At 35.9% G+C, this 25415-nt stretch overlaps 1 protein-coding gene across 1 annotated transcript in view; it reads right to left on the minus strand.

Annotated features, from left to right (window-relative positions):
- POF1B (POF1B actin binding protein) overlaps positions 1-24833 on the minus strand; it is a 55451-nt gene extending 30618 nt beyond the window's left edge. Inside the window, exons 1-8 of the mRNA XM_063346315.1 lie at positions 24790-24833; positions 22772-22869; positions 20208-20270; positions 14176-14228; positions 13114-13161; positions 9912-10055; positions 8685-8765; positions 5392-5430 (exon numbers count right to left, since the gene is read on the minus strand). The gene's annotated coding sequence lies outside the window, so the exon portion shown is untranslated. The remainder of the gene's footprint in view (positions 1-5391; positions 5431-8684; positions 8766-9911; positions 10056-13113; positions 13162-14175; positions 14229-20207; positions 20271-22771; positions 22870-24789) is intronic.
- Between the last annotated feature and the right edge of the window lie 582 nt (positions 24834-25415).

Genomic DNA, 25415 nt, shown 5'->3' on the forward strand with positions numbered 1-25415 from the left:
GGATTTGCTTTGCAGACAGTGAGAGTGAAGAGAGAGAATAACTGTGTTCTCCCCCACAAGCTGCTAATTCACAAACTAATGATTCTGTGGTCAGTACAATTTAGACTATCACTTCCAGAAGTCTTGACTTAATAATTGCCTTATTATTTTAATTGCAAGTCAGCTGATAACCCAACTGATTAGTCAGACAGACATAGGAGAACCTTCTGCCTGTGGCCAAAGTAGAAGTTAATCATCATGAGCCTTTCATAAATGATCCATCAGTCCCCTGTCTATCCCACCTATCACGCTGTTTCAGAGATATGGCTGGTCCATGAGCATCCAGTCTGCAGTTTTATGAACTGGGAAGAGTACTGGAAAATCATCAACTATCAACAATATGTTTTTCTAATGACAGGAACAGAAGAAAGAATATTCTTTAAGCAGGAGTGACTAGTTCAAACCAGTTCTTCAGGAAGCTTCACGCACCAAAGATCAAGAAGAATGCTAATGTGCAATCATTGAACAGAATAGGAGCCAAAACTTGATATAAGGCACGTAATGAATAATGCTATACAATCAGCTTCTATACACCCACAATGTGTCTAAATTTATAAACCGTACACGCCATTGGATAAAATTTAAATGCATTTCCCATCATTGAAGTGCACTATCCAATCTGCTCTAACACAGGACCATATTGGGATTGAGCAGACCATTCTGTTTGTTAGAAACTTACCAGAATGTGCTGGTATTTATATCTCACAAAAGCTGTTCAGTAAACACAGTACAAAGACCTCTGATTTCACCAAATGCATATACACGTGCAAAGAATTTCACTTTAGGATTTCAGACATAAGAGAGTTCTCTCTGTCAAATGAGCTTAACTGCCATTCCCCCATCCCAGTGAATTAGACATCTTTCCACCTGGAAAAACTGTCCTGGCTTCCCAGATTAGAATTTCAGAGTTCTAAATGACAAACTCTGAATTTGCCTATGGCATGTACTTTAAGGGAAAATGCAGTATAGCTTCTTAGAGTCAAGAGCTTGGGGTTTTTTTCCCAACTAGAGTTTTGAGGGACAAGATATTGAGAACACAAAATTGGTCTCTGTTCCTGTTACATTTCTGTGTGGACTTAGGTATGTCAGTATACTTTTTATGGATGTGATAGTTCAAGCATGTAAGAATGACCGTTATAATTTCATTCATATTTTAGAGGTCCTTTGTCAGTCTTAGAAGAAAAGTGAGAGAACTACAAAGCACCTTAATTATCTTTGTTGCATACAATTGCAAAACCTGCTTCTCCAAGCCACACAAACTGCATAGGTAACAAACCAATAAACCAACAGAATAAAAGCATATCAGGGTCATAACTTCTGCCTTGACAGGGAAAGGACAGAAATCTAACTCAGCCTCTGCTGAGGCTAAACAGGAATGAGGTACACTTTATTTCTTTTCTTGATTCATCTACACTGGAAGGTGGAAAGGACCTTGACAGGTCATTTCATACATTCGCTTGTGGCAAGGCAGGGCCAGCTACACTGAAATGCTTCTTAAAGACTGTCGGTCCCTTTCTAGCAACAGCATAACCTCTGTAGACAATCTATTCCAGTGCTTGGTGTCATCAGAGTATTTTCCTCACGTTTAGCTTAAATTTCCCTAGCTACCACTTAAGACCATTATTTCTAGAACTATTTGTGGTGAACAGAGAGAAAAATACTATTTTCTTCCCCTTTCACAGGTTAAAGAATGCAAGACAACAAATAATCTCAAAGAAATATCCACTTTAAAAAAAACACAAACCAAAACAAACCAGAGACTCTCTCTAGAAATACCTGAAAGAGTACCGAAAGAAGAAATCAACTATGTTGGTAGGCTATGGCTCTTTGGGCAAACCAAACACGCTCATTTAGAATTAGGCAGGGGTTGCAAAACTACTCCAAAGCTCCCAAAATCTCTATACTTAGCCTGGAAGCTGTCTGGGTTTGCTCAAGAAATTACGAACCGCCCTTAGGCCTGGCAGGATGTTTGAGAGCTGACTGCACAGGGAAGGGTTATCTGCTTACATGGGATGTGCTGGGAGTGACCCTTCCCTTCTCCAGGAGTGACCTACAAGGGACTGTTACACCAGGAACTACAATCTTTTGTTATAAACTAACAGCAAGAGCCCTATCACAGTATTAAAGCAGAGTGCTTTATTCCAACTTGCTGTCTTCAAAATGGGAAAAAGGATGACATTTCATTTCAGATTTAAGACTCAAAACCTTTATCTACAAAGTAAAGGTCAGCATGGTGCCATAATTACTTTTATAAATTCTTTCATAAGAATTTAGAATTTGTTGCGGAACGCTGAAGTCATTACCTCCAAAACTTGTGTGTGTGCTAATAGAGTCTTACACAGCAACTCAAACTTACACCATCGTTGTAATTATGTTAGTTTTAACTCTCTGTAATATTTGAAGACAAACAAAATACAATGTTGAGATTCTTCAACTTTTTTCCTAAACTTTACAAATTATGGATTATGTTTTATGTCCTGCACCTTACTTCTCCAGATCAATTTTATATTGTAATTTACGCAAGTTACCTAGTGCTGGGATTCTTAAAATATGAATAAAATTTGAAAACAAATCTTGAATTTGAAGTGGCTTTGTCACTACTGATTGGGCTAATGACTGAGCAAAATACAGCGCAAAGGGAAACTGAGCGAGCTGACAGAAATTACCTTAAAGGTATTTATATAGAAAATACAGAAAATTTTCAAAATAAAACAATATGGCACAGAAGTCATCTGGCTAATTTAAATAAAACACTTGTATGTAATTTAGTTTCATAATTCAAATGTTTATAGCCCGATAATACTAGAACAATGGAACAGACCATGCTATGTAACTTTCATTGTAGACTAGTGCAGAAATGTAAGTATTTCAGAATTATGTTAGCCCACTGCACTGGGAAAGATAAGTGACTGGGAAATTTTACTGTGATTCAGATTCAAGCATTTCTGATTTGTAACCTTGGTGTTGTTTGAATGCATGGCAAGGCACATCGATCTTGTGCAAGCACTTTACAGAGCGAATTACAGGTATAAATCAGGAAGAAGGTGCTTTGTAGGGTGGAGTTAAACTTCAAAGACAGTGAAATAAAGAACAGTCATCGCTACACCTAATAGCTGTCCTTCTATTGTAATTAAATAGTGCATTAATTTCCAAGTGTTATGACATTTAATCAGCTATATAAAAATAATAATAGTAATAAGAATGATAAGTGTCATCACCAAAGTTGTTATGAGCGCAAGCCAAGATCACCTGCCCAATGTTTCTAAAAGTTGCTACAGACAAGGTGTTCTAGACCGTAAGTACTGTCCAAAATATTTTCTTGGAACATCTCCCGATAAATTTCTTTCTTTAAAGAGGAACTTTGCAAAGAATCCCATAGCTCCTACTCATTAAACAAAACAACAACTATGCTCTGCCATTGTATCACATCTACATATCCTTATAAAGATGAGAAATAATTTTTTTCTTTTTAGTCAGTACACATTCATGAAAAATTGTCATTTTGCACCATATTACAGGAGGTAGACTAAGTAAAGGGATGTTAAATGATTCACCACAAAGCATAATACTGTAGCTCAGAGCCAGAATAAGAATCTTGACTTTTACACCATTTTCCTTTCCTGCATAAGAAATCGGATTAGATATATGCATTCCTTTCTTCTGTAGTATGGTAATTATAAAATAAACTGTCCTTGAATAAATGTTTTTTTTTTTTTAAACTCAATCCCCCAGACCTTTTGAATAAAACACTAAAACAATAAAAAGATTACAGGGATATAAATTAATACATTTGATCAGTTTTGCCATAATTCATGCTCCAGAGAGTAAAAAAAAGTGCAGGTTTTGAAATACTTGGAGTGGAAAAGAAAGGATGAGTTGATGGACCTCAGCTTCTAAGTGGCTTTCTGGGCAGTCAAGCACTGACACCACGCTGGAACCTTTCAAGCTCTCCCTGAGCTGTGTGGCTCATAGAAAAGGGTCAGCACTGGCCACTAGAGCTACACTAAAACTCCATCCACAAGCAACAAGTGCTATTCCCATTAGGATGAAGCTGACAGGATGATACATTCTTTTCCTTGTGCATTTTCAATTCCTTACGGCATATGTAATAGCTAGTTATTTGAAGCATTATTTCTTTTGTTGTGAGGTTTTGTATGTTTGTTTTTCAGTAAGCCACTTTCAACAAGTGTAAAAACCACCTGTGATATCCCACTTACTGGTTAGGAAATCCTTCTTAGACTATTACGAAGAGTTCTTGGAAAAGAAAGGTATCCGTTATGTTCCAACCAAATTTCATGAGGATAAAAAGAGTCGTAGAGAGGAATCATTAGAAGAAACCATCATGTATTTTTTTATTTTTTAATGCAGAGGTGTAACATAAGGTAATGTCTGAATTCCAAGAGCCACCCTGCTGTAGTGAAAATTCACTCTCAGAACAAAAAAAAAACGACCGTGGTCACAAAGAGCTGTAAGTATCTTCCAGCTTGGTCCACGTAACCAACCAAAAATGCTTCTGCACATTCTACGTATGTGTCCATCACGCAGTTTGACGTGCTTGAAACATCAACTAGTCCAGCAGCTGGCGCTTAGGCAAGGAACAGTAACTGGTAGGAAGGAGGTGCTTTCTCAAAACCAGGGTTTTTTCAATTATTTTAAAGAACAGCTGATTAACCTCCCTTTCATATATTCTTGCCAAATAGTGACAGTAAGGAATTTTCTAGTGAACTTGGTCTTATCTTCAGGACTACTAATTTGGCAAAACAATTACCTCCAACCCCTTCCTAACAATCTCCAATTAGCTAATCTTTTTCTTGTGTTATTATGTGCGTAACAGCCAAATGACGGCCCTACCAGCATCAACGTTTCTACTGGATGTTATGCGCCGTTTCCCACACTTTGCAATGGTGTTATATTTGTTATTTAGAACAAACCCAGATTATTCCTGGAACTGTGCCTATAGAAACTACTGCTGTAATGTGTTTATATGATATATAATTATAGGCATGCTGTAACCTGTCCATAGCCACTGCAGAACAAGTTGCATTATCAAGAACACAAACCAGTCCCTGCATTAACTATTCAATCTGATATATTCCCTTTCCTCACTAGCTGATGTCAAAGAAATTAAATGAACACAAGTTACATTTTTGAGCTTCAATAGAAAAGATAGTAACTATATAATACTCCACGCCAGTAATATGACATTCAAAACTACTGAATACTCCTTAATGGCATATGGATTTCAAGCCACGACATCTGAAGATTAGGCTACTTAGTTAATGTCAGGCATTTGCATTTGAAAATACTTGCCAAAAAGCAAAAACAAGATGTAGGAAGAAAGACAGTACTCACCTACCAATGGAGTGAGTCACACTATTCAAGCAGTTGAGCCTATGTATGCAAATATAAATAGTAAAATTTGGTTATAATCCTAGCAAACAACAGATTATTATAGGTTTTAATCTCAGTACTGTGTCAAGATAAATAGTTAGGACTGTCTTTAGTACATATTACCTGTAGGGAGAAAAATCTTCATAGAAGTAACTAGGTAAACAGAATAGTGGAGTAGATGAAAGTTTAATTATTAGAAGAATTATTTGATGTACTTCACATGTAGATTTTAATACTGTTTCATACCCATATTGTTATATTTTTCTGACATCGAACAACTAAACAATGATTTTTTTATTAAAATTGTAAATACATGCCAATAATTTTCTGTTGATGCATCCTTTTTACCTTATGCTTTTATACAAGCCAACACGTCATCAAGAAGAATTTTAAAATCATTGTAATACTTATGAATACTTTTTATCCCATATATTAAATATCCCTTTCTTGCATGACGTCTGAGACATTTATAAAACCTTGCCTCACTAATATCTAATGAACTTTTTTTTATATGTTATTTTATAACCACAGTTAAGAAGTGGTTCTGATGGTATTTCTATATATGCATTCACATTTACAGATGAGCCAAAACAGAAAACGAAGTGTAAGAGCCACTGCATTCAGAGTGGAGAGGGACAAGCAGGGCAGGATCTGGTGTCGCAGTTTGTCATTTTATTTTTCCTTTACAAAATTAATTTTGGATCAAATCCAAGCCAAAAAGAGATGTATTTGGCAATTATGAAATGGATGTGGTCAGAAGAACACAAGAACAGCTGGTCTCACTAAAAAGAGTTACAGATGGCAGAAATCTCGCAATAGCAATCTTACAAAATTTGGTAGAAATATTGCATGATCTGCCTTATCAATTCACTGAGTGCATTCCTCTACTCTCTCATATCTGGCAATTTCTAAGGTGTTACTCCAGTATGATTTTATGTGTGTGAATGAATAAATTGATTTAGACTTGCTACACACTTACAATCAAGTGCAAGAAATAATTATCCAGGATTTTCATATGGAGTTCCCATAGTGTTTTTTGGGACATATAAAATTATTACATCATGACATTATTAAAGATTATACAAGAAGTTAACTCAAGCTGGTGTCTTGTACTGACTGCTGAAGTGGAAGAAGGAGAAAGTAAAGAAAAGCACAGAAAAAGTAACTGCAATTATAAGGTCTTTACAAGATGTGTTTGAAATTTATTCTTCCACGGAGAAATTCCAAAAGAATTGCACAGTAGTACCTCAATTCTGTGCTCTTATAGCTCCAGCTCTTCCTTCCAAATTCTATGCAGGCTGTTAAAATACACAAAGCTACATGATGTTTTAGTCAGGAAAATAACTCCGTCTTATAACTCATCTTTAAAAATTAAAGTTTTGTACAACTGCAGGGTGTTCTTTTGAAGGATGTCTGTCTTGCATCTTAACATTAATGACATTTGAACTAATACAGGAAGTGTAATGCATGTAATTTCACTAGAGAATGTTAATTATAAATATATCCAATTATCTCTTAATTATATTAATTTCTGTTTATGAACATGGATAATACTGTATATTTAATACACCTAGGTTTATTCTAAACAGTAATAACACCTCCATATATAAAGTATTATAAGCCATTTCTACCAAAAAAACCCACTATTTGAGTCTGCCAGCTAGTCAGCATGACAGGAAAACGTGTGTATATGGGATGATCCTTCTTTCTCTCAAGTTCTGTTACGAATTTTAGGTTACTCAAGGTAAAACATCTATACCTACTGCCTGGACTTTATTACAAAGTGCAGAATTCCAGTTCAGGAAGTACTAATAGTGAACTATCGTGTCTCACATAACATGCTGTAGGCAAAGCTGATCACAGCTCATCACAGTGGCTTAAATTGGATGACTTTTGATGTCCTTTTTTTCTATGATGCATAAATATGTAAATATAAATGTATGTATGTGCAAATATGTATTTATAAAATAGATTGTTAGGCAGATTATTTTCTGAAATAGTCCTTTCTGCCTATTACAATATTCTGCAGCGTGATCTTATCACAACTGTTTTCTGAGTGTTTTCCAATATGAGGGGGCACATTCTGAACTCAGTTAGATGGCAGTAAATACTGAGTAACTGCCCTGAAGTTAATGGAATTACTCCCGTCAGAACAACGTAAGTGAAAAATTTGTCCCTTCTCCATTACAGAGGCAACTGAATTTTACCAATCAAGTGAATATGGGGAACTCTTTCTAATTACATTTTATACCATGAATACAAATGCCGTGTTCTCCTGGTATATCCAGAGTATTTACAGTAAAGCACACTTGTTGTATGTACTACAGGAAGGAAGAAAGAAACAAAAAAGCTGACCACGCACATTCTTACACACACGCAGCTCAGCGGTGCTAAAGCTATCCTGACTCTGTAACCCTGCCCTTTGAATAATTCCGCTGACACGCTCGGAGGCTTCACATGAACAGGGACAGCAAGTGTTGTCCCTTTGTGTAAAGGCATATTTACACACAAGGTCATTCAAGATAATTCTGCTTATGAAGACAGCTGTTCATTTGAGTCAACCAATTTTATAATTACGTGTTAGTCTTAAAGTGGAATTTTGGATGTTATTTTCTTTGATATCTTTATGACTCATATTTCAGTTGAGCAAAGCAAGCTACAATTTGCTAATGCAAGTGTGTACAAATTTGAAACTGGTTAGGTCGGGTGTGTCTGCCTATAGAAACATACACTTTCTTACAGTTTTCAATAAATGTTACCGGTGCAAAATTATCTGGCTACATCTTAGTTGAATTTAAATATTTCATAGTTTGAATACCATTCTTTAAAAGTGAATTCAACTAGGTAATTGCTGAGGTTCAGAACAGAAAACTGCATTAATTGTGAACAAACCAGTAACCGAGTACGAAGTCGCCTATCTTCATCAGGTCCCATAGCTTATGTAACCAGCTGGCATCACCTCCCATCTTTCATACACACAGGCCCACTTCCCGTGCACATCCTATGGAAGGCAGGGGGCAACTGGCTTTCATTTGAAGGAACGAAGAAATTACTCTTGCTGTTTTCCTTCAGGCTGTAACTCATAGTTTGAAAAGATTGGAGTGAATATGCTCCCTCTTTACCGTTTTGCAAAGAGGAAGGGGAGCACAGCCCACAGCTCATTTCTATTGCTGGGTGGAGCGCTGCCAACATAATTTGCAGGGATTCATAGTTCATTTTATGTAAGTATTATAGTACAAGTTAGACAAACTCACCAGATACAGTGAAGAGTAGCAGCATGTAGGCACTTATGGCTCTGCCCTCCCATTCTGTGCTTGTGGGGTTTGGCTCAGGCACTAGAAAAATAGACAGGGTACTCCTAATCTGAGAACAGGCATCTCTGGAGCAGAGGTAACCTATATATTTTTTATATATATATATATATATATATATAAATAAAATAGCCTATATAATGCAAGAGAGTCTGTAAACTGCTTTGGTTATGCTAACAGCCAAACAAGTCATCAGCAATCCCCAGAAGCAGCGAAATAAAAAGGTAGTTTGATCCAAATCTATTAGATCCAAATAGCTGTCTTCTAGCTGAAAACCTAGTCTTTAAATTCTTTCTGTCCTCCCCTCTAAGCTAGTACAGTTGTGGACTATTACCAATTCATATCTGGAATGAAACTATAGTCATCACAGTATAAAAAAAAAATTCAAGACTTCTTAAGAAATCTTACTAACAGACTGTGAGTTCTGGGAAAAAATATAAAAATACAGTTTGCATTTAAATGTAGGTAACTATCCCCAGTAAATTTACTGGTACTATTTTAAGTCCCGATTTATCAGTCATACACTTCCAATATATTGTATGACAAAAATAAGGTGTACAAATCAATATTTCTGCTTACCAATCCATTGCTTTGCAATATGGTTTATTATCTGTACATCTATAAATATGTGGAAAATAATTGTATCATTTGCTTTCTCAAAATAAATATGTTTTTTCATCTACCAATCCAAATGTTTCCAAAGAACTGAGTGATTAATATCGTATCTAAAACTGTGATTATTTTAATAAACATAAGGCAAGATATTGGACTAAGTATGACTCCAACTGTGAGTGATTTATAGTGATAAAAATACACAGATGCCATCTGTACCAACAGAAGAACGCTCATCACAAATTTGTCTTATGGTAACACTTCCCTTTCATTTATACTGAAATGAGCACTATTTCTTTTAAAATGATATTGACGGTAAAATATGTCCACTTTTAAAATAAGTAACCTAACAGTAGGAGAAATACACTGAAAACTATGAATTAAAATACTCATTTGACTTGCTCAAGGCCTCCATGATGTATCACTGAATGCCCGCCACATATTAAGCTAAGTTTGCCAGACTAGCTATGCTAGCTTAGTAGCTGCTTCCATACTAAGAGTTTTTGTTGGGTGTAACGCCCCTAACCTCTCCCAGAGAAAATCAAAATGAAAACATACCTCAACCAAAATGGCAAAAGCTTGAAGTTCAGAACCCAGCCTAAGTCATTAGTCTGACTTCATCAGCTTGTCTATGATATGTCTGCCAGCATCTTTGCCAGTTCAGCATTAAGCAAGAGGGCCATGGGGTATGCACCAGGGAAACTAGGGCAGGTAGTGAGAACGCAGTGATAAATATCAGTCAACTTCAAATACTAACAGCAAGATCAAAAGAAACGTAGAATTTAAATAAAATCTGCACACAGAGAACTTCATTAGCAGCAGTTGCAGAAACAAAGATATGATACCCAAAGCATTATTAATTTATAACGATACTGAGAGTTTTGAGAACGGTAAGGACTACCATCACCCATATAAGCGTAATAAAACAATAGCAAGTGCAGTACGCAGGAAAGGTTCTAGCTTGGTCCCTTCTGTCTTTGCCGTGCATTCTCAGTTCTGCGTTGACTCTGACCTTCACAGGATGCAACAAGGAAGGTAGACTACATACTCCCACAGACTTTTAAAAATATTTTTTACTAGCAGTGGCTTTAAGTATCCTTATTTTGCTTTGGGTTCTAAAATATAGCAAGAATGTAAATCAAAGTGCAAAGTAAATCTGTATTTATCTCCAATTTTTGTTTTGCGACTATGCTTCCACCCCCACTTCTGTCAGTTCTCCAGCCCTTCAAAATTTCCTTTGTATCAAAAAGCTGACAGATTTAGGTCCTGAAAGCTTCAAGCTAGTTTTCTTGTTGAAATTTAGGAAAACAGAACAGCTGTCATTCAAACATACTTCAGCAAGTGGCAAGCCTGTTCACTTTCAAATGTTTATTCCGCAAAAATCAACACTTAAATGACATGTCCTGCTGACATGTCATAAAAACCACATTCAGATCTGACAGACATGTGGAACAAACATGTGCCAGTGCCTGAGGTTCCAGAGTTCCTACACATCTGATGTTCAGGATATTTTTTAATATCTCTTTCTTTACTGTTTTAAACTGTACAGACTTTTTTGGTCCAGTGGTCATTGTTAGTCAGGTTATGAATTTACCTTCTTGGGGGGAGATGTGACAATAATTGCCCCTAAAGCAGTTCACCACATGCAGGCACAGCCAACAGTAATGGATAAGCAGCAACTGCTGCCACAAGCTGAATCACTGAAGCTGCTTCTTTCATGCAGATTTTACGATTCTGGTGTCCAAACAGGACCGTACTAGTATGCTACGCTCAAATCCAAGATCTTTTTCCTCCTTAACCAAATTGTGAGATTAAGAAGCTTTCATTTACCAGCTGGCCATTAAGCATTTCTTCACGAGCCCATTCGTTCATAATTTGACATAACCGTGAAGGTCCTCATTAAATCTCCTAAAACGAAGTGCACTGAATGCAACACAAAATCCAATTTATCAAGGAGTAGTGAAAGACAGTTAAAATTCAGTTTGTGATAAATTTTCCTGTAAGAAACCAAATAATTTTTAGATTCCACAGAAATGTAATACAAGTTTACTGTATTACATACAAGACAAACCCCAACAGTTTAGTTTCCATCACTGAAGCCTTGCTACTCATTCTAGGGGGTGCATTTTTAATTCAAACTTTGATGCTGCTATGTTCATTATCAGATTCTCCACAGTAGTCAAATGCCACTTATGTGCCAGGAAGACATGCAAAAGTAGCTGATCTGAAATTATTTTCCCTAATGACATTTTCTTTCTGGATGCAAATAAAAATTGTGTATAAAGGTGTATCTGTATAATGCAATTACATGACTTGAATCAAGTGGATATGGTAAGTACAACTATAAATTAAATAACTGCACATGAAAATTCTACGAAAATATAGTCCTGGTCTTTAATAATCCTCGTTCACCTGTCAGCAGCCAAACATTATGGACATTTCTCTGCTTGTTTTTAAAAGTCAAAATAATCCAATATTCTTTCTAAAGTAGTAAGCATTCACTCTTAGCATGGCTGACTGTTGACTTTTTACTAATGTTAATGGGGAAAAAACCAGCAAACAGTAGACACTATTCTATAAAAGGTGCCTATATTCTACTGATTAAGTAAAAGTTGCTTTCATCTAAACTTTTCTCTCTTGTGAAAAGCAATGGAAGATTGTTTCAGGTATCTGTACTCATCAATACCACCATACTGAGAACAATACAGCAGAAATAACTTAAAAATGTGGCTGAAGACTAGAACCAAAAATGCTAATTTAACATTCTTTGATATAAATTTAGAGATGAATGGCATCCACGTACCAACAGTTTTCATACTTTCATACCCCCAAATTAGTATGAGAACATGTCCTAAACATCTTTGTGTAAAAACACCCATACAGGATAGACACTTGAAAACAAATGTCAGATTATAATTTGCACATAAAACAACTCATAGCTTGAAAAATAAACAAGATTAACAAGTAGTTTGTTTCCAGCTTCTGAAAAAGCAAAACACGGGTAATAATTTGCTAATCTATAAAATTCCACTGTAGTACCCATTATGGGTGATTCCATGCTATTATCAAAAGTTTTACTCCTCAGAACTACTGCTGGGTCTCCAATTTTGTACCCATTTTATGTAAACTTGTACTGCTTGCTTACTTCACAGCTCCCACAGACTTCACCTTTTATCTATGAATGGACACTCTTAATACTTCCATTTAAAATGTGACGATTTTCATTTAATTGAAAGAAAAATGCCTAATCAAAGACACTGAACATAAGCAATTGCGACATATGGCTCCCCAGCTGGGAAAGTGTCTGACCAACGTATCAGCAATTTGAGAGACAGAGACAAACAGCCCCATCAAATACCCTTTCACCAAGGGACAGGTGCACCGGGATGGAAGCCAAAAGACCATGCTTCAAAGATCCAATTATTGAGCAAAACCATATGAAGGCAGCAGGTATTGTTCCCCCATTTTACAAATGAGGTTACTGAGAGGTTGGACAAGAACCCTTTTGGAAATAGCTGGGAAGGAATCCATATGTCTATTCTGACAAAACCTATTTTCATCCACTTAACTGACACTCAGAAAAAGCCTCATCCAAATGTATGTTTCTGGTTGCGCAAGGCGTGCAGACACTTACACTTTCATCACCAGCCTCAGTGTAAATATTTAGCTTATCACAAACTATTACAGTTTTTCTGTGAACATTTTGCTCGGGATAGCTCGACTCCGTCCTCATATTTTCATTGGGATTGAGACCACATACCTTTCAACGTGATGCTATTTCCCTCGAGGGTCAATGAAAGCAAACCTGCTGTTAGGAAACAGGTCAAGGGGATGGCAGAGAGAGGAACATGAATCTGAATGTCGAAGTGGTTGATAAAAGGCGGTATCAAATTGAGTGTCCTCATTTGTGGAAAACGGGGCACAACAGAGGACAGCAAATGACCACAAAGGACAGGTGAGAGAGAATGAGGCTGCGAGCCCTGAAATAAGGAGTGTCCAAAAAGGAAAACTATGTACAGATTAATGCAGGCAAACTGTAGGAGAAAACAGAGCGTGGGCAAGATAGGGGGAAAAAGGATGCACTGGATTGCTGGGACAAAGAAAGAAAAAGGAAGCAGAAAAGGACAGTAATAAGGAGTTACCCCTCATAATTGCAGCTCAGTACATCCAGAGATGCATGACAAGTATACAGAAACTGGCCCTATGTAGGCACAAGGAGACGAAAATTTAGAATTATGTTTAAAAAATGAAGCTGAACTTCAAAAGTAAATTTAAAAATTATCACAGTGATCACATTTTTTCCAGAGACTCAAAATCCAGAAAACATGCCAAAATCAGTTTCATTAAAATGTACGTCTTAAACTCAATCTTGGTATTTGATTTTTTGAATGTATAGAACCAGAACTGTCTGCCTTCAAATGTATATAAAGCCTTCCAAGCGTCTGAATAAACACATTCAAATTCAGTCCTGGAGCATATGTTAAGTATCTTTGGCACTTTCAACAGTCTTTCAACTTGTGTTTTCAAACACAAAATGTTTAAAGCGTAATGTAATAGTTGTTGTATTCAGATATCATTCAAATCACATGGTAAAATTGATTTTCATTACGTACTTCACAACAGTTGACAGTAAGAAAGTTGGAGAACACCTCCCTCTACTGTTCCTTTCTTGTAAAAAAAAAAATACTGCTTGAGTAGTTTTAGATCAAAAGCGGAAAGTAGAAATACATGCAAGATAAGCAAAAAACGGTATGTTTTTCATGTGACACTTATTTAAAAAAAAAAAAAAAAAAAACCAAAACAAACCACTAAGTATACTAACCTCCAGCTCAGCAAAGAAAGATTGTAAACCATGTTCAAAAGGAAGAATATAATCTGAGAAAGGAAGAAAGAAAACAATCAAAAGGCATACTGAAGGGCATACTGTCACCTGTATTTGGATAGAACTGATCTAGCAACACAGCCAACATAGCGTAATCTGTGCAGGAGACTCTCAGGTGAAACAGCTAGTGTTTAGTTTGTATTAGTACTTCGGCGATAGATTGTTCCAATTTTCTTAGGTACTAATAAAAAAATGCACTTATTTCTATTCTGACCATGTCTATGTTTAGGCTTTGGATCTTAGAGGTCAGCCAGCCATCTGTATCCCAAGCCCATGAAAACTATATTCCAAGCTACAAGAATTAACTCCAGGAACAAGCATAATCAATAAATGAAGGGCATCAGAGAACTGCCACATTGTAGCTATCCGAGTATCCTGTCTTTATAATATCTAGTAGCAAATCCTTGGGGAAAAAGTACGGGGAACAGGTTAGACAGTGTGGTTCTTCCTCAGGTACTCTGCCCTAGCTTCTAATAACCAGGAGTTTGGGACCAAGATTTCATCCAGACTGTTGTATTTAATAGCAACTGATCAACTCTGGCTTCATTAATTTTCCCAGTCTCTTTTGGTCCTTTTTATCCTTTTGACCTTAACCACTCTCTGCTAGAAATTCTACCACTTGTGAAAAAGTACTTCCTTTTATTTGTTCTAAAGCATCATGCTGATAATTACCTGCTTTTTTTTGGTTAAGCGAAACAGTGAATAATCATCCTGCATTTACTTTCAATCCCTTCTTCATTATATCGACCATTATCGTATTCCCCTTTTGTCCTCTTTCTCCCAGGATGAACAATCCTCACATTCGTACTGCTGTTGGTCCGTATCATTCTCTGCCACTTTTCTGGTTCTGCTACATCTTTCTTAAGCTGGGGTGACCAGAATCACAGTGTTCAACACACGGACACACCTGAAGCGGGTACAGTGGCACAATGATGTTTCTGAGTTCAGCTCAAGAAATTAATTCTAAGCAATTCTAAGTCCATGGGAAATCTGCCCATTGATTCAGCTAGATCAGAAATTCACCACAAAGACTAATTTAAAATAAAATCTGAATAAAACATCCACACATTTTGGATACCTTTTCCAAATCAAATTTGAGATCAGTTTGAATTTTATTTTGCTTGTCTATACCTATGTTTTGCCTACGATGGAAGTCAGGCCTAACTGTAATAGTCCCTGAACACTGTATCTCCTTTCCTAAAAGGGTAAGGCATGTTCCAATAATTTACAGTAAGTTCGTGCAATAAAAGACAAAAATGTAAGAGATTCATAAACACCTATGGTACAAATTGGTGATTAGTCTTTCCTGCAATTATGATCATGTACCTTATAATTTTTCATATTTGAAATTACATTTTACCTTACAATTCAAATATGAAAAAATAAGTATTTTATAAACACCAAACGTAAGGGTCTCCCCCCCTCACGCTGGTTATATACCCTAAGAAAAACTCTAGTATCTACTTGCAACAAAGCCATTCTTTGGTATCAGTGTGAGTTTTCTCTTTTTTAAGACATGGTTAGGCTTTAAATGTTTAGAAGTTCATTTTCTTTTGAAATCTCAATCTTCACAGTAAAATCTTGTGCATGAGCTAAGATAAGTGCAAACTTCTTATTTAGGACATGTGACATCTCATTGTCTTACAAAAAAAAGTTTTGAAAATGTGTAAGTGCTACCTATGCAGAGTTGGTTTTGGTTTTTTGGGTTTGGTTTTTTTTTTTTTTTTTTTTTTTAAAATGAGATTTTTATCCGATATTCCCAGAGGCAACTCACACTTTCATCAGCTGCAGTATCTGCAACCACCCAGTCATTCTGCTAACCAGTGGATTACAAAAGAACAGATTTTGGTTCTTTGGAACATTGGAAAATGTTCCTTTGCTCGTATATTTTAAATGTTCAAGACGATTCTTATAAAAGAATAAAACCAAAATTTTGCTCTCAGTTATCTTTTCATGCCACTAACTAGCCCTTTGAATCTATTATTTACTGTTCAAAAAGTTAGAGAGTGATTTTCAATATTCTTTGTGTCTGGTCAAATTCCTTGTTACTCAGTTACCCTTAAATTACTTCATTTCAAGAATAAAATAAATTTTTAGCTTTCTAATATGTTGGATTATTGTTATTAGTTCTTTCATTTCATTAAAAACAAAAGCACGAATAAATGCCTTCAAAGCATCCTTATTGGGCTTTGAATCTGAAAATGCCAGGTTGATGGCCATTGGCACTCACATCACTAGCTCAGCTCCACTGGAAACAGCAGAAGATAACTTTAACCTGCTGGTCCAAATGCTGAAGGGGGATACCGGAACAGCCTCACATGAAGGCATAGCCAAAGATGAAGTTATGGCATGTTCTGCTACCTTGTTACCTGTAGGGTGTCCCTGTGGATGTTGCTAAGGGGCAACATCTCATAGCTAAGGGGCCAGAAGATTGGCTACTGGAGCTATCTGAGGGGTCTCCATCTGGCCAGCTTTGCTCTTTCTTGTATCTACAGTGGTTTAGTCAACAACTGGATTCTGTCTTTCTCCAAGAGGTGCTGGTTTACTGCGTGCTGCTCGTGCTGCCTTGGCAGACTGACCATCTGGGGAAGGTTCAGAAATTTTGCCACACTATCAGAATTACACTGAACAACATGAGAATGGAATAAACAGTGTCTTTTAACAAAATAGCAAGGAACATCTCTCTACACTTTTATTGCCAGAATGGCCTGAAGGTAGATAAGAAAAGCTCTTATTGGAAAGCCCTGAAGGTTACTATCAGCTTCCTCCATCTGCCAATAAGTGCCTGATGACCTATTACCTCTCCTTGATACTGCATGCTTAAATAAGAGCTCTTCTTTTTGGAAAAGCAAGTGTATGCGCTCCTCCCTTATTTTACCTTTCTTTCATACCTGCGCTAGTTTTGGAAAACCACTTTTAGGACCAAGGAAGGGACCCCTTTTAGGACGAAGGAAAACCACTTTTAGGACTAAAGACCACTGCCAGACCAAGTAAAACATTTCAAAAATAATCCAGGGAAATTCAAAGGCAGACAATGTCTCTGCTGCTATTTTTTTTTAACATTTTCCAAGACACAATCTATAATCTCTTTTCCTATGCCTACCTCTCACCGGATGCAAGATGAGAAGACATAGAAAATACTGTACCACCTTATTTGAAATATTAAAAGCAGTGCCAAAACTGTTGCAATTATATGAATGGTGGATAATAAAAAATTAGGTACGTTACAGATGTTCAGGAAGTTTCTCTACTGTAGTTGTTTACTTTACACAGCCTGGTCAAAATTTACCACTTTAATGGTGTTTTTAAAGAAATTAGGGCCTCCTTCTTAAGCTCTTCAACTTCCTTGTTATAATCAAGATTTTAAGAATTTATTTCAGTAAAAATGATTATAAAACAAATAAACTCACTTTTAAAGAAGCCCTGGCTCCAGCATATGATCGAATGTGGAATAATTACACCAAACAAAATTACGACTTCACTGATTCCAGTATTTTCTTCTCTACAGCTTTCATGCTTATATGAACTAAATATAGCACTTAATACAATTTCTTTTAATACAAAACTGTGGCAATATTCTTAACATCTTTTGCATACAAGCATTTATAATAAAATATTATTTTTTAATGTTATATGTAGCATATAAGCAACAAAATGGTGCAATTTTGTGGCTTTATTTCTACATAAAGGATAGAATAATTTATAGGATTTATTCAGGCTATAATTATTAAAAACTCCAGGCAAGTTAAATTTTCAACTGTCACTTAATTTATGGAATGCGAGCTCACATTGCCTGTAGGTAGCACACGGAAGAAATGTTTATTTTGTGAAACCTAGTGAAAGGAGTCTGGTGTTATTTCTAAATGCTAACTTTATGCAAAATTTTCATTTTTGGAAATAAAACTCACTGTGTTTTATGTTATGTTGCAATAAAATCAAGACCCACATTGTGAACAACACTTTCAGACCAATTAGGCATACAATTACACGTGCAGAAGGCATGCACAATTGTGCAGCTAATTTGTGCATGAAATTACGTTGATTGCACATACTAATTGGATAAATGTGTGTGCAAATGCCAGCAGTCATTTGTGCTAGCAATTATCCAATGCGCATACATAGTCATGGCAACTGCATGCATAAATTAGAAGCAGTCTTGCATACCTAACTGGTCTTGGTTTTTAATCAGAAATCCTTTTTTTCCTCTACCAGGTCACTTGGACACAATATTTTTGGAAATTTCATACTTATTTCTTATCCAGATGACCCAAAACAATGAACATCAGCATTACCAAGTAATCCAATTTTTAACGAACAAGAAAAGAAAAAGAAGGGAGTTCTTTTCTAGAGATACAGCAGCTTGTATCTTCCTCTGATAGGGGAGATGATGAGAAATATAAAGTAATATAAAACACAACAGGAACATCTAAGTATACTTCCACTGAATAAGAATTACAAGAATTGTTTGTAGGTCATAGTTTAAAAAATAAGTGTGAAAAATTTTCTGTATTGACATGGAGGTTTTAGGTAATTCTTCCAGACATGACTACCATGCTTGCACACTTAAGTTCAATGTTCACAATCTTCAATATTCAAATTAAAAGAAATTCTTCCATTTAAAAGCAATGGATTGGAGTTAAAATATATATCCATACATACATACACGTAGGAGCCCAAATCGTGAATGAATCCTTTTCTTTCAAATCTAAAAAAGCTCTTTAAACATAAACAGATAGATACAATACATGAAAGATTCATTTAATCAAGAATGACAACTGTAATCTACTAGCAGTTTATGTTTTATTTATTTGTGTGGGGGTTTTTTGTTTGGTTTTTTTTTTGGTTTTTTTTGTTTTTTAAAGTAGTGGCTATATCACTGGACGTTCTCCCTTCCCTATTTCTAGCCTCTTTTCATTCTGCTTCCCAATGTTGTCTGATAATGCTCTGCCTAACACAAAATTATTTATTTTACCTTTAAAGTAATCAGAAAACATGGTCTCTTCTGGAGTTATCTTTAAGGTCAAAGAAGTTAGGGTAGGGTAAACTAGCTTATAACCTGATATAACACATTTCCATCGCAGCCTGACAGCAGTCCTTATGCCTAGTACAGGGCAGTTTCAAAACACAGACACATTCCACCTTTTCATAAACCACAGCTTCCAGCATTCCTTCATCTACTCACATATACTTTAAAAAAAGACAGAGATCCGAACCGAAACAAAGTCTTAATCTTCTGCGTAGATGTCACTAAATCTAAAGCTTCACTGAAAAATCACTCTAATCCTATAGTGACTAAAGACCTTAAGAATTCCAGGAACACACAACGAGCTTTTGCTTACATCGAATGCTACATGCCACTCAGGAAGGAAAAGTGACTTCTTCGGCATTTGACAACTGAACCCCAGAACAAATCATTTCATTGTGTAGTTTAATACAGTAATAGTGGCATCACATTTGAGTCTACTGGAAAAGCACTGATCATAAGTAATTTGTCTGATAATCATATGGTGGCAATCAGTATATCCATACAAAATTTATTATATTACTGTACGCTAGCAGAGATTAATAATTAGCAGGTACTTACAGCAATTAAATATTCTTGTGGTCTGATTTTTTTAATTTCTCTGAATCAGTAGTTAAGGACACTGTAGCTGTCATAAAGAAGACTTAAAAATAGAAGAAAACATAATGATTAGCTAGCTATCATTCCTAAATGACATATGTCCTAAGAACTAACCTGAGCGGCTTGGAAAATATCACTTGTAAATTAAGTGAAGCTTCTAAAAAACCCTTTAAGTAAGAAATACGGAATCTGGGTTTATGATCAAGATTCAAAGCACTAACATTCTTACCACTCACCGAGGAAGGAAAAAAAACGTACCTACACTGCTAAACAGCTTTAAAATTCCACTGTTAAATTACAAGACAGAATGAAAGAACTAGAAATAGCTTCAAACTGATTATCTACTCACATTCTCCTGAGCAGACTCTTAAAATTATTCCACTTCTCTGATCATTGAATAGCCACTAATTTTCTGGAAGAAATAAAATATATTAAAAAAAAAATAAAAATCAATGGAACACCACCCAACCACCCCCAACTCACTCCACACCTAGAGATATTAAACTCTTTCATGCCTGATAATCCCTTGGCACGTTGTTACTTCTTGTGTTATGAAAAATAACTAGAAATTATATTCTAAATATTTTCTCCAAACCATTCACGATGCTACAGGCCGCCTGCTAGATCTCCCTGCATGCATTTCTTTTGCAAGCTGCAGAGTTCTGATCTGTTCAGTCTATCCTTGTAAGGAACCTGCCCCATGCTGCCCATTAGTTTGCTGTCTTCTTACAACTTTTCTGGCTTTCCAAAATGCTTCTGGAAGTAAGGGTATTTCTTAGCCAAGATACGAACTTCATAACTAGTAAGGCCTTATGTTAGAAGAAGGATGTCTGTTTTTTTTTTTTTCTTAAATTTTACATTTCTCTTTATGAGTGGTCACTGGGCATAGTGCGACACTGAGTTGACATTTTTAAACAAACATCAAAACCTCTGTCTTGATGGTTAGATCTGAGTTACAACTACAAACCTGAAAGTTTACCCTCCCGTGTTCAGATTTATTTCAAGTGTTTTTTCCTTAAGTTGAAAACTCTTTGATTTTATGGGCTATGCAGCAGTAAATCTGTGGACTAAGCTAGCCTCTGATACCTAAGATAGCTAAATTTCATGTGATTTTGGGCAGGTCACAACCTCCTTGCTGAGTTTTCTGTCCTCTCAAATCACCCCTATTTACGAGGGTTGCAAGCGTGCATCATCCCACAGATGTGTACTAACAACAGTATTATAAAAATACTATCAAACTAACAAAATATGCTATATGTTAAGCTCCCTAATGTTAAAAGGAGGTGGGAGAGGAGGTTTTTGGATTTTGATAGCTTTTATATCATAATAAAGATGGAGGGATAGCAGTTTTGGAACTTGTTGATATGCATGGAACTCCAGAAGCTCCTGTTCTTTCACTACATTGCATCTGTCATGGCTATTCTCTTCCAAGACATAGAAAAATGATTCAGCAGAAATTGAAGTTCCTCATTTCTATGCTGCAAGGGCTCATATTCATTTTCAGGGCAGTTCACAGCCTCAGAAAGATAGTTATTGTTAGCACGGACCATTCCTGAAACCTGAGATGCCCTGCTGAGGCCACTCCATCAACAAAATCACACTTGTCCTGCTCTTGTGTAAGTGATGCCCTGCTGTCCTCACAGCCTATTAGATTGCTCCAAGAAAATGTGTCCCATGTCACTTAGTGCTTCTGAACTCAGAATTTTTAGTTGTTTGCTGCCATAAGGTGTAACACAGTTCTCTTTCTTTTTACTCCAGATGGCAGTGTTCTCTACATACAGTGGAGAAAGGAGGACTCCGAAGTAGTCTACTATATCTCTGCTGGTAGAAACAGCCGTTTAAAATGTTTAAAATTCTTATACCTTTACTTGAAAATTTACGTATTGCAATTACTATCCAGTTCTAGCAGAAGTAGGAAAGAAAAACTCAATCCCCCGGCACTGATTACAAAATACCAGTGGTTTGGGGTTTTTTAAACAGGTTAATTTTTAGCATTCCTTCCACGGAAATAATACAAAACAATACATATAGTTAAAATAAATCCCATAGATAGATCTTGTGACAATTTACAACTAGGGCTGCTGTCACTGTTTTTCTTGAATGTTGAACTTTAAAGTGCTTGCACAAACAAACTAAGCATCTTGGGTTCTAGCATTATGTTTTCAGTCAAAAAGACCAAAAGAAAGTACGGAGACTTTGAAAGCAAAAGGGAGTAACTCTGACACTGGCCAACTGCAATCTCAATCTCCGCATTGTTTCATATTCAGAGAACTTCGTATTTCTCTCTAAGTTTCAGCCTGAGACGTAATTTTGTATGTATCTAGCTTCAAGTCTGACTACATTTCAGCATTTCAATTTTTTTCCTCTGGAAATATGTATTACGTGGTATAAAATGACATAATAGTCCTCAGAGCGAAAAGCCATCTTTAGCAGTAGATAGAAAACTTCTAAATATATTAAAATAAATTATCCAAATGCATATTTTTCTTACATTCCAATTTAAGCAGAGCTTGCTTCTTTAGGAAACCTCAGTGGAAAGAATAAAAGGAGAGGAGAGGGCAACGTTTCAGTTTTGCTTCACTTCAGCAACTGCTGTTTCTCATTTAACAGAAAATCTTTTTCAATTCACCTCACTTTCTTGCACTCTTTTATGTCCATCAGCTCTTTCTCAGTTTAAGTAAAAACAGTTTTGTAGGTTCTTGTAAAATTAAATCACCACAGCAAATAGTTTGGGCATTTTCCCTTCAACTCCTCCAATTTCTCTTGAGAGGCTGCTCTTTTGAGGCGCTATTTTTCTCCACCCATTTTTCAGCATACCTTCTCCGTAGATTAACCAATAAATTAAAACACATCTCTGTAATCAGAGCAATAACATTCAGAAATTACCACATATTTTTAAGGGCGGAAACTTACTTTAAATGAGCTGTTGTGATTTCCATGTCACAGACGTAGAACTTCAGTCTTTAACTCCAGGAATTTGTTGCATGCCTCGTATGGGCTCACCTACTTTACTGCAAGGCAATTCAGACTTTGTCTGAAGACTTTTTGAGAAAGAAAAGCCATCGCTTTCTCTGGTTGCTTGTTTCATGGTTTTCAATTATGAATTTACTTTGCTTGAGGTTTGTCCTTGCTGTGTTTGCGTTAAAGAGACTTTAGTGCACAAATCTTGATGCAATAAAGTTATCTGTACACCAACAGTTACCCCATGAAGTTCTTTTTTAGTAGCTCAGCAAGCCAGCCTTGAAGTCTCTAGTTTACAGGTGTTTCTCTAGCTTGACTCACATCTGAAGTTCTTCTCTACGTTCTGTAGGTTCTTCAACATTGTTTACAATTTCAATACTAGAATTAATTAAATACTAGAAACGAGGAACATACTGTAGAATCAAAAATTAAAAGATACTAGCCTCAACAGTGCACAAGGTACTTTTAATATTATTATCAAATTTATCCTATATTTCATAGGATTTGCTGGGAGTTTTTGTTGAGTCATTTACTACTATTATTTTTAAAGCCTTTTCAAAGTCACTTCCTTCCTGGACATAGTGTCCATTCTGCAGTTATAAGCTATTTTCCCTGTTCTACAAGAATACATTTGACTACAGCAGCATTAACATGTAGTTTATTATAATGGCCAATGCTTACCATTACAAGCTGTATTACTATGCATAACGGCTCTGTCCTTGTCAGTGTTTATTAAATCATAATCATTTTGTCAGTGGCAAATGTTCTGAGTGGTAGTACAATATTTATGTTACATTATTGATAAGAATATTGAAGAACATAATACTTTTCTACCCTGCCAGAAACAGTGCCTTTCAAAGACTATTTCCCATTGTTAGCTCCTTTGTGAGGTCTTTTAGCTGATTTAAATCCATTTTACGTGCCTTCTATTCATAATACTCTGATAATTTGTTGTGTTCTAGCAAAGCCAACAACTTGCATCTAAAATAGGTATTACATCTGTACAATTACCTTTATGAACATTAATCTTGAAGAATGATATAAAATTCATCTAACGATACCTGTCATCCATAACACAAAGCTGACTGTCAAAAGGAATGGAATGGAATTTCCTACAAACTTTTTCTTTTCCATTCTTTGCCTGGGATTACTGGAGTTAATCAGCCTGTAAGTAATTCAAAACCAACCACAAACTTTGCTATCAAACAAAAAATAGACATTGAGTCTGGCAGAAAAAGGGGAAAGAAACACTTGGAAAATATCTAATTTACAATTACGGGATTCATAAACAATGGAAATATAATTACTAATATTTATTTATACTGTGTAGATATTAAATTCCAAACAAGGTGCAAAAATGCCTCAACACTAAAGCTAAACTGTATAGGCTAAATTTATAAATGAATAGCACATAAGAAGCTAAGAATGCAACAACAAAAAATTGTTAGAAATAACTGCAGACAAGACAGGTTACGTGAAATTAGGCAAGAATAATTTTGCAAAAAGTTAGAGTAAAACTTGAAAGCCTTTTAATAAAACAAGCTTCTTCCTAAAAAGTTCTAGACATTTCAAGAAAAGTTCATTGGAAGCAAACTCACTAAGTTTGTTCTAAAAACAGAACTGTATGAAGACAAAATGAGTACTGTAGATGAAATATAAATTAACTACTACAGCACTTGTATACGCTATTCAAATGAATATTAACATCTTTTGAAAAACAAATAGTATCAAAAGAATTCTTCATTTTATTTAAGATGTACATTTCTTATTTTGACGAGCTTTCAATTTTATATTAATTTGACTAACGTACTGCCAATTAAATGGCTGTGTGTGATGAAACAAACCTGGTGCATAGACTGACAGATAATATTTTCATATAGATAAAAATAAGTAATACATTGAAATTCGAGAATTTTGTGGTATTTTTCTGAAACATCCAAGTGTTCTTTTTTCATTATCTGAATACTTACAAAATTGCTGCTGAAAAATAAGAGTTAGCCAAATCCTACCCAGATGACACTATGCATCCGTGTATTTTCTCATTCTCTTTGATGAACACCGAGCAGACAACGCAGCCATCTGGTCAGGGAGAAAGAAATTGTGTAAAAATGAGATATGCGTGTGTAAATAAAAGATTGATGAATGAAGCCCTGAAAGCTGAGATGAAAGTGAAGCAGAACAGACAGGTAAATCATTCTGATACTTATGTTAGTGCTGAAATTATGTTCCTCTACTTTCTATTTTTTTTTCTGCTGACAGCAGTGCAGGTGACAAAAAATACTTTCAATTTTGCTGCTGACACAAGTGCTGCAGGTTAGCAAACTGTTTTAGTTCTATTGCTGAGAAAGCATGCCTTAGTCAGGAAGAAGCGAGAAAGTTTTGTTGCTTCAGTTTTAATTACTTGCGATGTATCCACATCCCAGTGTGCTGACGGTTATTTAGCTACAAAGCCCCAGCTTCAACCTACAAGGCAATCTAGGATGGCTTGCCAAAATTGAAGCTGAGTTTAGACAAACAGCTCTGAACACATTCACTTTAACTGAGACACGAAGAGCTAAACGTATCCTCTTGCACAGAGCTTCAGAAGTGTTTTTAA

The sequence above is a fragment of the Chroicocephalus ridibundus genome, chromosome 9 (assembly GCF_963924245.1).
Source record: "Chroicocephalus ridibundus chromosome 9, bChrRid1.1, whole genome shotgun sequence".
NCBI classification, from domain to species: domain Eukaryota; kingdom Metazoa; phylum Chordata; class Aves; order Charadriiformes; family Laridae; genus Chroicocephalus; species Chroicocephalus ridibundus.